Raw genomic sequence first — 13,615 nt, forward strand, 5'->3', positions numbered from 1 at the left:
TTTGACACTGATCTGATCTTGAGCAAAGTGTTTAATTTCTCTTAGCCTGTTCCCTCACCTGTAAAATGAAGACAATATGTGTAGCACTTAGCTCCCAGGGATGGTGTAATGATCAAATGAGGTAATATATACAAGAATCATTTACAAATCTTTAAGTGCTATCTAAGTGTCAGTCATTATTGTTAGATGAACCTTAAGATTCAGTACTGATAAACTGGCTATTCTTAGATGATCATTGTTAGGACATGCTCACCGATTATGTTTACTCACACGATATCATTGCACACCTCTGTTCCTCCTCTCTAAAAAGGCTTGCACTCACAATGCCATCTCCTTATTGAAACTCCCTGTGGTCAAGAAATTTTCCTTTCTTTCTAATATAAGTAATTCATATTTGAGTAACTGCCATTAATACAAAACAGACTTTTCTCAGAAAAAAAAAAGTTTTAATTGAGACACATTTTTTCTCTCTTGGAACTAGAGATTGGATAAACTCATATATTAACCTGTATCAGCCTATAAATTCCTTTTCCACTATTTAAATTTCTTCCTGCCCTCTCCTTTTGCCCAAACTTCTACTAATTGCTGAGACTCATCTTCAAGATCTGGTTTCTAGTGAATTTTTTTCTCCCTCAGTTAAGGATTTAACTTTTCAGCCTTTCTGTTTTATTCACAGATAGTAGGGCTTGTCCATCCATTGCTGTGACATCCGAATGGCATAAGCATACACATATTACTGACCTTACTCTCTGATTCATAGCTTTTTTCAATTAATATGGGTCTTAAAATAAGGGACATTTGGAGGCAATCCACACCTTCAGCTCAGATGTTCTCTAGCCAAGTCGGAGCCAAAGAAAAGACACATCTGTGTTAACAAAAACAAAATTAGCTTCCCTACTCAGTAATATACTTCAAAGCCTGAGAAGCATTTTTTTAAGAAGATGAAAAATCTAAATTCCATAATGAATCTAAATGTAGAGAGCTTCAACAGAGAATTGCTAATTAATTTGTAGAAATATTAAATGGGGCAAGCATGACCAGTTCTTTGGGTACTTGCCAGGAAAGGCCATGATGGCAGTGAGAGTAATGCTTCACATTTTAATAAAACATAGAGGGCACAAAGGGCAAATGATACAGAAGGCAGAGAGACAAATGGTGTAAAGCAGTGGCGAGGGGACTATCGATGCAGATAGCACTGGCAAGGTAAAGTATAGCAAGAAGTACGGGAAAGAGAATGTGAAAGGGAAGAGTCATATATATATATATATATATATATGTATATATATGTATATATATGTATATATAATATGTATATATATAATATGTATATATATATGTATATATATGTATATATATGTATATATATGTATATATGTATATATATATATATATATATATATATATATATATATATATATATATATAAAACCATGGATTGAAGCTGGGATCACATGAACAGCATGGGCCCTTAGGAGGTGGAAGAATGCTTGGGGAGGTGGGGCAGGAGTATAGGAATTTCATTTGTATAGGGTTTTGATTGGGGACAGACTAACTCATATCCATGACAATTTGGGGTTAGTTCATTAACATATCCATATCATCTCAACGTTATCAGTAACATTTAATGTTTTGCTGGCCTTACTGTGGATGTCTGGAGCTTAACTGAAGTTTTTAATGATAGGTCCAAAGAGCACTGACAATAAGGCCTAGCTGGCTTCCCCTGATTTAGCACATAGTCTCAAGATATGAATTTTAGTTAATATATGATACAGTTCGTAAATCATGCTCCTTTGATCTACAGGACAATCTGTAAGTGACTTCTAGGTTCCACTTTGCAATCTTCCTGCTATTGTTACTGTATACTGGCTATTTACAAACTGACTATAGGAGCCAGAGACAATTTAAAAACAAATAGCTTATATGAAGGGGAGTATTGGTAAAGAAGAGGTCAAACTATTACCAAGAAAATTGAAATATATTCCAGAATGCATTCGCTAGAAATTCTGTTCTTGCCTGTATCTCAACATTTCTTGATACTCAATAATCCAAACCCTCAGATGCTTAATTTCATTTATTTGCATGTTCTCACCAACTACACTGATAATGACTCAGCCATGCATTCCCATCCTGTATTGCTCTTATCCATGTCTCTCCAAGAGTTCATCATAGGGATTTTACGCAATGTAATAGAATTCTCCCTTGTTTTCTTTTGACAATGTAAAGAAAACAGCAAAGTACTATTGTGATTTTCCTGTCATCCCTCATCCTTGACAAAAGGCAAGCACATTTTCTTTATCATATATTTCCTTGATGACACCCTTTACTCCTCTGCTTCTATGAAGTTCTTCATGTATTATATTTTGCAATCTGCTTAAACCTACCATGTTTCTCTCCATTACCTTTTTTATGATACTTATTTTCAGTTCGTTAGAGACTATTGCATTGCATGCCTGATAGCTATATGACAACATCTATTGAATAGTGGTGTTAAAATAGTCTCTAATCTCCAACTAAATTCATATCTATTAACAGGAGTGTGTTAGTAAATGTATAACAACAATTTTTCTGAAAAAAAATGTATGCAGGACACACATTTCAGTTTAATCTGGATTTTAAACATATTCTCCATTATTTTCTTAATCCTAGGCTATCAAAAAATGGTTAATCAATCCCTGATTTGTAACTCTTCCAATTTTTGAGATGCAATTTTTACACTGAAAATTTAGCCATTGGTTTTGCTGAGAGCAGTTCAAGCTGGTTGCAGCATATCCTTGCCTGGAATGGACTTTAAAGATCATCTAATCTAGTTCCTGCTAATTTGTTTATTTTTAGTAATAAATAAATTGAGGCCCAAAGAATATAAATGAGTTAGCCAAGGTCATACAGGACATGGATTTCAACCCAGTTCAACCAAGTTCACATATAGTAACTTTCCCCTACACCAAACTGCCTTTAGCCCTCTCAGTTTATAGATGAACAAAGGGGATCCCAGGCAGGTTGAATGATTTGATGCAGATCACATAGGCATGTGACAATTTTGTCTTTCAAGAAGAAAATGTGTAATAAATACCATTGTGCTATAAACAATAAGGAAATAGATGATTTAAATGGACAAGGAAAGACTTGTGTGAACTGATTCAGAGTGAAGTAAACAGAACTCAAAGAAAAATTTATACTATAATATCAATTTCAGAAAAATAATTTTGAAGATTATAAAGTAATGAAGGTTGAAACTAGGGGACTAGGATAACAGTTTATAAAATAACAAAAGGTTTGTAAAGAAAAACAATTTTGAAATCTGCAAAAACTATGATGAGAGCATTGACCATACATGATTCCAGAGGATGGACAACAAAGGATTCTATCCATGCCATGATTAAAGTGATTGATTTAGAGTAGAATGTCAGACATTTCTTTCTTTCTTTCTTTCTTTCTTTCTTTCTTTCTTTCTTTCTTTCTTTCTTTCTTTCTTTCTTTCTTTCTTTCTTTCTTTCTTTCTTTCTTTCTTTTTCTTTCTTCTTTCTTTTAATAGTATTTTTTCCAATTAAATCAAGACAATTTTTAGCATTCATTTTTACAAGATTTTGAGTTCCAAATTTTTCTCCTTCTCCTCCCTCTTCCTAAAATTGTAGGCAATTTGATATAGGTTATACATGTTCTATCATGTAAAACATGTGAAAGAAGAAACAAAAGGAAAAAAATAAAAAGAATAAAGTAAGTGAAATAAGTATGCTTCAATCTACATTCAGAGTCCATCAGTTCTTTATTTGGATGTGGATGGCATTTTTCTTGGTGAGTCCTTTGTACTTTTCTTGGATCATTGTGTTGCTAAGAAGAGCTCAGTCATTCAAAGTGGAATATGACAAAATGTTGTTAATACTGTGTACAATGTTTTCTTGGTTTTGCTCATTTTACTTTGTATTAATTTGTGCAAGTCTTTCCAAGTTTTTTCTGCATATTCATTATTTCTTATTGCACAATAGTATTACATTATTTTCATATAACAGCTTGTTCAGCCATTCCCCAATTGATGGGCATTTCATCAATTTCCAATATTTTGCCACCATAAAAGTGGCCTACTGTGAATATTTTTGAACATGTGGGTCCTTTTCCTAAAATATATCTCTTTGGGATACATACCTAGTAGTCGTATTACTGGGTCAAATGGAATGCACAATTTTGTTATGCCCTTTGGGCATAGTTACAAATTGCTCTCCAGAATGATTGGATCAGGTCACAACTCCAGCCTCAGTGCTTTAGTGCCCAATTTTCCCACATCCTCTGCAACACTTATCATTTATCTTTTTTTGTCATGTTCACCAATTTGATCATTGTGAGATGGTACCTCAGAGTTGTTTCAATTTGCATTTCTTTAATCAAAAATTATTTAGAACATTTTTATAGGTCTATAGATAGCATTGATTTCTTCAATTGAAAACTGCCTGTTCTTATCTTTTGACCATTTATCAATTGGGGAATGGCTTATATTCTTATAAACTTGACTCAGTTCTCTATATATTTAAAAAATGAGACCATCATAGACACTTGCTGTAAAGATTGTTTCCCAGCTTTATGCTTTCCTTCTAATCTTGGTTGCAATCATTTTGTTTGTGCAAAACTGTTTTTTTTTAATTTAATATAATCAAAATTATCTATTTTACATTTTGTAATATTTTATCTCTTGTTTGGTTAAGAACCTGTAACTCAACTCAATATTTCTTTAAGAATTTGGATGCATTTCTACCAGGAATGCAGGGATGGTGCAACATTAGGAAAATTATCAACATAATCAACCATATCAATAACAAAACTAGCCAAAATCATATGATCATCTCAATAAATGCAGAGAAAGTGTTTGACAAAATACAACACTGATTCCTAGTAAAAACACTGGAGAGCATAGGAATAAGTGGAGCTTTCCTTAAAATTATAAGCAGTAGGTGCAGCTAGGTGGTGCAGTAGATAAACAACTGGCCATGGATTCAAGAGGACCTGATTTCAAATCTGGCCTCAGACACTTGACACTTTCCAGCTGTGTGACCCTGGGCAAGTCACTTAACCCTCATTGCCCTGCAAAAAATAAAAAAAAATAAATTTAAAAATTTTTAAAAATATAAGCAGCATACACCTAAAACCATCAGCAAACTTTATATATAATGGGGATAAGCTAGAGGCATTCCTAATAATATCAGGGTGAAACAGGGATGCCCCTTATCACCTCTATTATTTAATATTGTAGCAGAAAAGTTAACTTTAGCAATAAGAGAAGGAAAAGGAATTAAAGGAATTAGAATAGGCAAGGAGGAAATACAACTTTCAGTTTTTGCAGATGATATGATGGTATAATTTGAGAATCCTAAAAAATCAACTAAAAAACTACTTGAAACAATTAACAACTTTAGCAAAGTTACAGGATGTAAAATAAACCCACATAAATCATCAGCATTTCTATACATGACCAACAAAGCTCAGCAACAAGAGACAGAAGGAGAAATTCCATTTTAAGTGATTGTAGAAAATATAAAGTACTTGGGAGTCTACCTACCAAGACAATCCCAGGAAATCTATGAACACAATTTCAAAACACTTCTCACACAAATAAAATCAGATATAAATAAGTGGAAAAATATCAATTGCTCAGGGATAGGCCTAGCTAATATAATAAAAAATGACAATTCAACCTAAATTATTTTACTTATTCAGTGTTGTATCAATCAGACTGCCTGAAATTATTTTCTAGAGTTAGAAAAAAGGTTTTGTGCAAACAGAAGCAATGCAGCCAAAATTAGAAGGGAGGCAGAAAGATGGGAAACAATTTTCATAGCCAGTACTTCTGATAAAGGCCTCCTTTCTAAAATATATAGGGAACTAAATCAAATTTATAAGAATGCAAGTCATTCCCCAATTGAGAAATGGTCAAAGGATATTAACAGGCACTTTTCAGATGAAGAAATCAAAGCTATCTATTGCCATATATAAAAATGATCTAAATCACTATTTTTTTTTTTTTAGTGAGGCAATTGGGGTTAAGTGACTTGCCCAGGGTCACACAGCTAGTAAGTGTTAAGTGTCTGAGGTCGGATTTGAACTCAGGTACTCCTGAATCCAGGGCCGTTGCTCTATCCACTGCGCCACCTAGCTGCCCCTAAATCACTATTGATTAGAAAAATGCAAATCAAAACAACTCTGAGGTGCCACCTCACAACTATCAGATTGGCTACTATGACAAAAAAGGAAAATAATAAACGTTGGAGAAGCTGTGGAAAAAGTGGAACACTAATGCATTGTTGGTGGAGATGTGAATTGATCCAACCATTCTGGAAAGCAATTTGGAACTCAATTTGGAAAATAGCCCCTTTAGGGCTATGGGACTGTATATACCCTTTGACCCAGTGGTACCACTGCTAGGTCTGTATTCCAAAGAGATTATAGAAGAGGGAAAAGGGCCCATATGTACAAAAATACTTATAGCAGCTTTTTTTGTGGTAGCAAAGAATTGGAAATTGAGGGAATGCCCATCAATTGGGGAATGGCTAAACAAGTTGCGGTATATGGATGTAATGGAATACTATTTTGCTGTAAAGAAACAATGAACAGAGGATTTGAGAGAAATATGGAAGGACTTACATGAACTGATGCTGACTGAGAGGAGCAGAATCAGGAGAACACTGTAAACAGTAACAGCAACATCGTTTGATGAACAATTGTGATAGACTTGGCTCTTCTCAGCAGTGCAATGATCCAAAACAATTTCAAAGAATTCATGATAGAAAATGTTCTCAACATCCAGAAAAAAGAACTGTGGATTATGAATGCAGATTGAACCATACTGTTGCTACTTTTGGGCTGTTGTGTTTTTGTTGTTGTTGTTTGTTTCTTTGTTTAATTCTTTTTTGAGGTTTTTATCTGGTGCTCTGATTCTTCTTTCACAATATGACTAATACAGAAATATGTTTAATGTGATAGTACATATATAACCTATGTCAGATTTCTTTCTTTCTTGGGAGAGGGGGAGGGAAGGGAGTAGGAGAGAAAAATCTGGAACAAAAAATCCTATGAAAACAAATGCTGAAAACTGTCTTTACATGTAACTGGAAGATAATAGAATACTTTTTTCATTAAAATTTGGATGCTACACCACTTGGTGCATATATGTTTTGTATTGATATTACATCATTTTCTATGGTACCTTTTTTCAAGATGTAGTTTCCTTCTTTGTCTCTTTTAATTAGATCCATTTTTGCTTTTGCTTTGTCTGAGATCAGGATTGCTACCCCTGTTTTGTTTTGTTTTACCTTAGTTGAAGCAAAATAGCTTCTGAGGCAGCCCCTTACCATTACGCTGTGTGTCTCTTGGCTTCAAGTGAGTTTCTTATAAACAGCATATAGTAAGTTTTTGATCCATTCTGCTATCTACTTCATTTCATTACATTCAAATTCACAGTTTTGATTGTGAATTGTATGTTTCCTTCCATTCTATTTTTCCTCCCATTTATCCTCTTTTCTTTTTACCTTTTCTCTCAACAGTCTTTTGTATCTGTCTACCGACTCCTCTGGTCTAACCTCTCTTCTGTCAGTCCCCCAAACCCTTTACTTAATCTCCCCCTCCCCCCCCTTCTACTTTCCTGTTGGGTAAAATAGATTTTCATATTCAACTATTTCTGTATATTATTCCCTCTTTTAGCTAATACAACTGAGAGTAAGTTTCAAGCAATGTCCATTTTCCACCCTCCCATCTTCTCCTCCAATCTAATAGGTTTTTCCTGCCTCTTTATATGAAATAATTTACCCTTTTCTACCTCTCCTTTCCTTCTGCACTGTGCTTACCCCACTTTATCATCCCTTATTTTTTATGTAATTTACTCAAATTCACCTTATATCCCTACCCTCTGGCTATGTATATTCCTGCTTGCTGTTCTATTAGTGGTATAATTTTTAAGAATTACAAGTATCATCTTCCCATGTACACATGTAAACAGTTCAGCTCTGTGGAATCTGTTGTTTCCTTTTCCCTTTTTATTTTTTATGCTTCTCTTAAACTTAGAGATCAATTTTTTTGTTCAATTCTGGTCTTCTCCTTATCAATGCTTGAAATACTTCTATTTCATTGAATGACCACTTTCCCCCTTGAAGTTTTATGCCTAATTTCACCAAGTAGGTATCCTTGCTTGTAGTCCTAGCTGCTTTGCCATATGAAATATCATGTTCCTTAACTTCTGATTCCTTAATGTTGTGAGTGATAAATGCTATGTAATCCTAATTATGCATTCCTGATATTTGATCTGTTTCTTTTTGGTCACTTGCAATATTTTTTGCCTTGAACCAAGAGTTCAGTAATTTGGCTATAATATTCTTTGGAGTTTTTATTTTGGGATCTATTTTCTTAGGTGATCAGTGAATTCTTTCTTTCTTTTTTCTTTTCTTTTTTATTAAGTGCTAGCTATTTTGTGCATGATGCTAAGCACCACAGATACAAATATAAGCAAAAGAAAATCAGTCTCTGCCCTTAAGGAGTTTACATTATTTTTTGTTCATTCATTTGCTCATTCATCCATTTATTTATTTGTTTATTTGTTTATTTATTTATTTAGAATTTTCCCCAGGTTACATGTAAAAATAATTTTTTTCACATTGATTTTTTTAAGACTTTGAGTTCCAAATTTTCTTCCTCCCAACCTCCTCACCTCTCCCTAAGAAATCAAGTAATTCAATATAAGTTATACATGTGCAGGCATGCAAAACATCTTCACATTAGGCAGGTTGTAAAAGAAAAGAGACAAAATAACTTTAGAAAGAGGATCGAACAAGTAAAATTATACTTCAATCTGTATTCATATACCATCAGTTATTTCTCTGTTGACGGTTTGCATTTTCATGCATCATTCTGATACCACCCTGCTCATCATTTCTTTCACATTTACTATTGCTAACTGTATTACCCTCCATCCTATTCCCTCCCCTTGATATTTACTGTTTTCTATCTTCTTTCACCCTATCCCTCCTCAAAAGTGTTTTCTTTTTTACTGCCCCATACCCCAATCTGCCCTCCCTTCCTTCACCTCTCACCCCTTTTATGCTTCCCCTCCCACTTTCCCTCAGCAAAATATATTACTATACACATGTGTGTGTGCATGTTATTCCCTCTTTGAGCCAATTTTGATGAGAATAAGGCTCACTCACTTTGCCGCTCCTTCCCCATCTTCCTCCCCACTCCATAATCTTTTTCTTGTTTCTTTTATGTGAGCTACTTTACCACATTCAACCTCTCCCTTTCTCTTTCTTAGTGTATTCCTCTTACCCCTTAACTTTATTTTAAAGATGTCATCAAGGGTCAGTCAGCTAGGTGACACAGTAGACAAAGCACCAGCCCTGGAACCAGGAGGCCCCAAGCACAAATCCAGCCTCAGAAATAAGCCAGCCCACCCTGCCTGCCACACAAAAGACAGTAATAAGCAAAATATCATGCTTTACAAATATCATCCCTTCATATTCAATTCACACCTGTGCCCACTAAGGATATTCCTTTCAGCTGCCCTAATACTGAGAAAGTTCTTATGAGTTAAAACTATTATCTTCCAATGTAGGAATGTAAACAGTTTAACTTTTTAACATTCCTCATTATTTCTTTTGCCTGTTTACCTTTTTATGCTTTTCTAGGGTCATGTATTCGAATGTCAAATTTTCTATTCACTTCAGGTCTTTTCATCACAAATACCTGAAAGTCCTCTTTTTCATTGAAGTCCCATTTTCCCCCTGAAAGATTATACGCAGTTTTGCTCAGTAGGTGATTTTAGGTTGTAATCCCATTTCCTTTGCCCTGTGGAAAATCATATTCTATGTCCTCTGATCATTGAATGTAGAAGCTGCTAGATCTTGTGTTATTGTGACTGTAGCTCCACAATATTTGAATTCCTTTTTTCTAGCTGCTTGCAATATTTTCTCCTTGACCTAGGGTCTCTGGAATTTGGCTATAATATTCCTGGAAGTTTTCCTTTTGGGATCCCTTTCTGGAGGTGGTCTGTGCATTCTTTCAATTTCTCTTTTATTTTCTGCTTCTAGGGTATCAGGACATTTTTCCCTGACAATTTCTTGTAAGATGATGTCTATGTTCTTTTTTTGGTCATGGTTTTCAGGCAGTCCACTGATTTTTAAATTATCTCTCCTGGATCTATTTTCCAGGCTCTTTTTTCAAGGAAATATTTCATATTGCCTTCTATTTTTTTATTCATTTGGATGTCCTTTATTGCGTCTTGATTTCTCATAAAGCCATTAGCTTCTATTTGCTCTATTCTAATTCTTAAGTAATGATTTTGGCTTTGCAGGCTGTTGACTTTTTCTCATGACTCTCCTGCATCACTCTCATTTCTCTTTTCATTTTTTCTTCTGCCTTTCTTACTTTTTCCTGTAGCTCTCTTATTTTATCTTCAAAGTTCTTTCAAAGGACCTCTATGGCCTGAGAGAAATTCATATTTTTCTTGGAAGCTTTTGACATAGGAGCTTTGACTTTGTTATTTTCTTCTATGGGTGTATTTTGATCTACCTTGTTGCCACAGAAACTTTTGATGTTCTGCTGCTTTCTCTGCCTGATCATCTTGTTGGCCTATTTATTGGCTCTTCACTACTTCTTAACATGTAGTGCTACTTCCAAGATGCACTGTCCCAGGCTACAGGGGGTCCCAGAGGTATGATTTAATGAGAGGTGTGTTCTCAGCCTACCTGGCATGTAAGGAACCATGGCCAGTTTACTCAAACCAGAAGCAGAAATCTGATTGAAATCTTATTCTCTATGGTTGGAAGCTTGGCATGCCTGTACCCTTCCCCAACTTGAGCTGCTGCTACTTGAGTCTGCTTACTAGTTCAGAATATGGGCACTCCCCATTATCTCCAGCAGAGACTTCAGCTATTCCCCCTCTCAGCCAGCCACTGGACACCCTCACCAGTCCATGAGCCAAGCTTCAGATCCAGCAGCTAAAGCTGATGGTTCTAAGGCTCTGGAGGCATGGTCTTCCTGTGGCTTGATCTGAGTCACATGCTGAGCTCCTCTCTCAGCCTGGTTCCACAGACCTTCCCTGTTGCCCTTTTAAAAAGTCTTTGGCTTGAAAATGGTTTCCCTCTGTTCTTTTGTGGGTTCTGATGCTCCAATAATTGTCTTATGGCATTATTTTTTGAAGGTATGTGGACAGTTTCTGTTGAGAGCACCAAGGGTCATAGCCTTTCCTCCACCATCTTGGCTCTGCCCCCCACCATCCCCCAGTGAATTCTTTCAATGCCTATTTTGCCCTATGATTCCAGGATATCAGGGCAGTTTTCTTTGATAATTTCTTGAAAGATACTGTCCAGGTTCTCCTTTTGTTTATGGCTTTCAGGTAGTCAGATGATTCTGACATTGTTAATCCTCGATCTATTTTCAGGTCAGTTGCTTTTCCTATTAGATAGTTTACATTTACTTCTATCTCTTTTTATTCTTTTGAATGTGTTTCATTGATTCTTGATGTGTAATGGAGCTGTTAGCTTCCACTTGATCAATTATTACTATCACATAGTTGTTTTCTTTAGTTAGCTTTTATACTTCCTTTTGCATTAGGTTAATTGTACTTTTTAAGGAGTTATTTTCTTCAACAGACTTTTGTATCTCCTTTTCCATTTGACCGATTCTATTTTTTAAGCAGTTGTTTTCTTTTTCCAAACTATTGACTTTTTTCATAATTTTCTTGCATCACTCTCATTTCTTTTCCCAACATTTTTTCTACCTTTCTTTTTTTTTTTTTAGGTTTGTGTGTGTGTGTGTCTGTGTGAGGTTTTTTTTGGCATGGAAATGAGGGTTAAGTGACTTGACCAGGGTCACACAGCTATTAAGTGTCATGTGTCTGAGGCCGGATTTGAACTCAGGTGCTCTTGAATTCAGGGCCAGTGCTTTATCCACTGTACCACCTAGCTGCCCCCCACCTTTCTTATATGATTTTAAACCCCTTTTTGGCCTCTTCCATGGGTTCTTCCTTAGTTTGAGACCACTTTGCATTTTTTGGGGGGCTTTTGCCCATAGGTGTTTTGATAAAATTGTCCTCTTCTGAGTTGTACCTTGATCTTTCCTGTCATCATAATACCTTTCTATGATCAGATTCTTTTTTGCTGTTGATTTTTCTCATCCGTTTTTTTAAATTTGAGCTCTGCTTCTGGAGTAGAAGAGGCACTGTCTCCTGCTTCTTCTGCCAGGAGCTACAGGTTCTGGTTGTTTAACTAGTGCTGTGGGGATGTTGCCCTGTGGCCCATGCGTGACCCTCATGTTTGGTGCTTTGCTGAGAGGGTGAAGTTGGGAGTGATTGATGCTGCTGGATTCTACAGGAGTCTGGCAGGTTAGCTGGTGCTCAGTTGGGGCCCTAGTGCTGGTGTCTGGCATGTACTGTGGCTGGTGGGGGTATTTCTGTGTTTCCCCAGGACTACATTGAAGCAGTCTGGCTGCTGGTAGCTACTTATTTGCTTAGGCACCTGTAGAGCTGGCATCTTCCTGTTGCCCAGAGCTACCCTTAATCGTGATGTAGTCTGGTGCCTGTGGCTGTTTGTCCAGAGCTATGATGAAGCAGATTGTACTGGTGGTGGAGGGGTGTGGCTGTTTGCCTGCTCCACTACACTGGGGCTCCAGATCTCCCTCTAGTTTGTTCAGGTGGGGCTTGCTGCTGGTTTTCTGGGACATTTCCTGTCCTGGACTGTGCTCCTCTTTTACCTGAGTGAGACAGACATTTCTTGCTGATCTTCCAAGTTTCTAGGACTAAAAGATTGTTTTATACCATCTTTTTACTGGATTTGTTTGGGGGTGCTATTTTATGGTTGTTTGGAGGTGAATATGAGAGTGTTATAGTGATTTACTGCTTACTCCACCATCTTGGCTCCCTGAACTCCTTGTTTATTTTTGGTACAGACAATGAGGGAATTTATTTTGCTTGTCTATGTATATTCATTACAAGGAATTTGTTTTGCTTCTTTTTTTTCCCCAATGGAATATTTAGTCCAGTTGCATCCAACTCTATGACCTCATTTGGGTTTTTCGTGGCAAAGGTACTGGAGTGGTTTGCCATTTACTTCTCCACCTCAATTTATAGACAAGGATACTGAAGTAAATACGGTTAAGTGACTTGGCCAGGGTCACACAATTAGGAAGTATCTGAGGGCAGATTTAAACTAAGGTCTTCCTGACTCCAGGTCTGGTGCTCTTTCCATTATACCACCTAGTTACCCAGATAGAACATGGGGAGAAAAACAGATTTTTGTTCATTGAAAAATAAAATTTCATCTCAAAAAAGAAAAAAAATTAAGGAATATACATATGCATACATATAAATTTATATATACAATATACATTTCTATGTACATACATATATGCACACATATATACACTCACAAATATGTCAAATACAGGTGCCAGGATTATCCTTTATCAGAATATGAAGTAATTATCTCAATTATTTCTCTCTTTTTTTTCCTTCCCCATTTGTCCATTCTTATAGTAGTGGCATTTTACAACTTTGAAATTGCAAAATTGGTTTCCTCTTATGAGGGTAGCTAGGAGATTTAGTGGATAGAACACTGGCCTTGGAGTCAGGAAAACAAATTCAAATCCT

The sequence above is a fragment of the Dromiciops gliroides genome, chromosome 2 (genome assembly GCF_019393635.1).
Source record: "Dromiciops gliroides isolate mDroGli1 chromosome 2, mDroGli1.pri, whole genome shotgun sequence".
Taxonomy (NCBI): domain Eukaryota; kingdom Metazoa; phylum Chordata; class Mammalia; order Microbiotheria; family Microbiotheriidae; genus Dromiciops; species Dromiciops gliroides.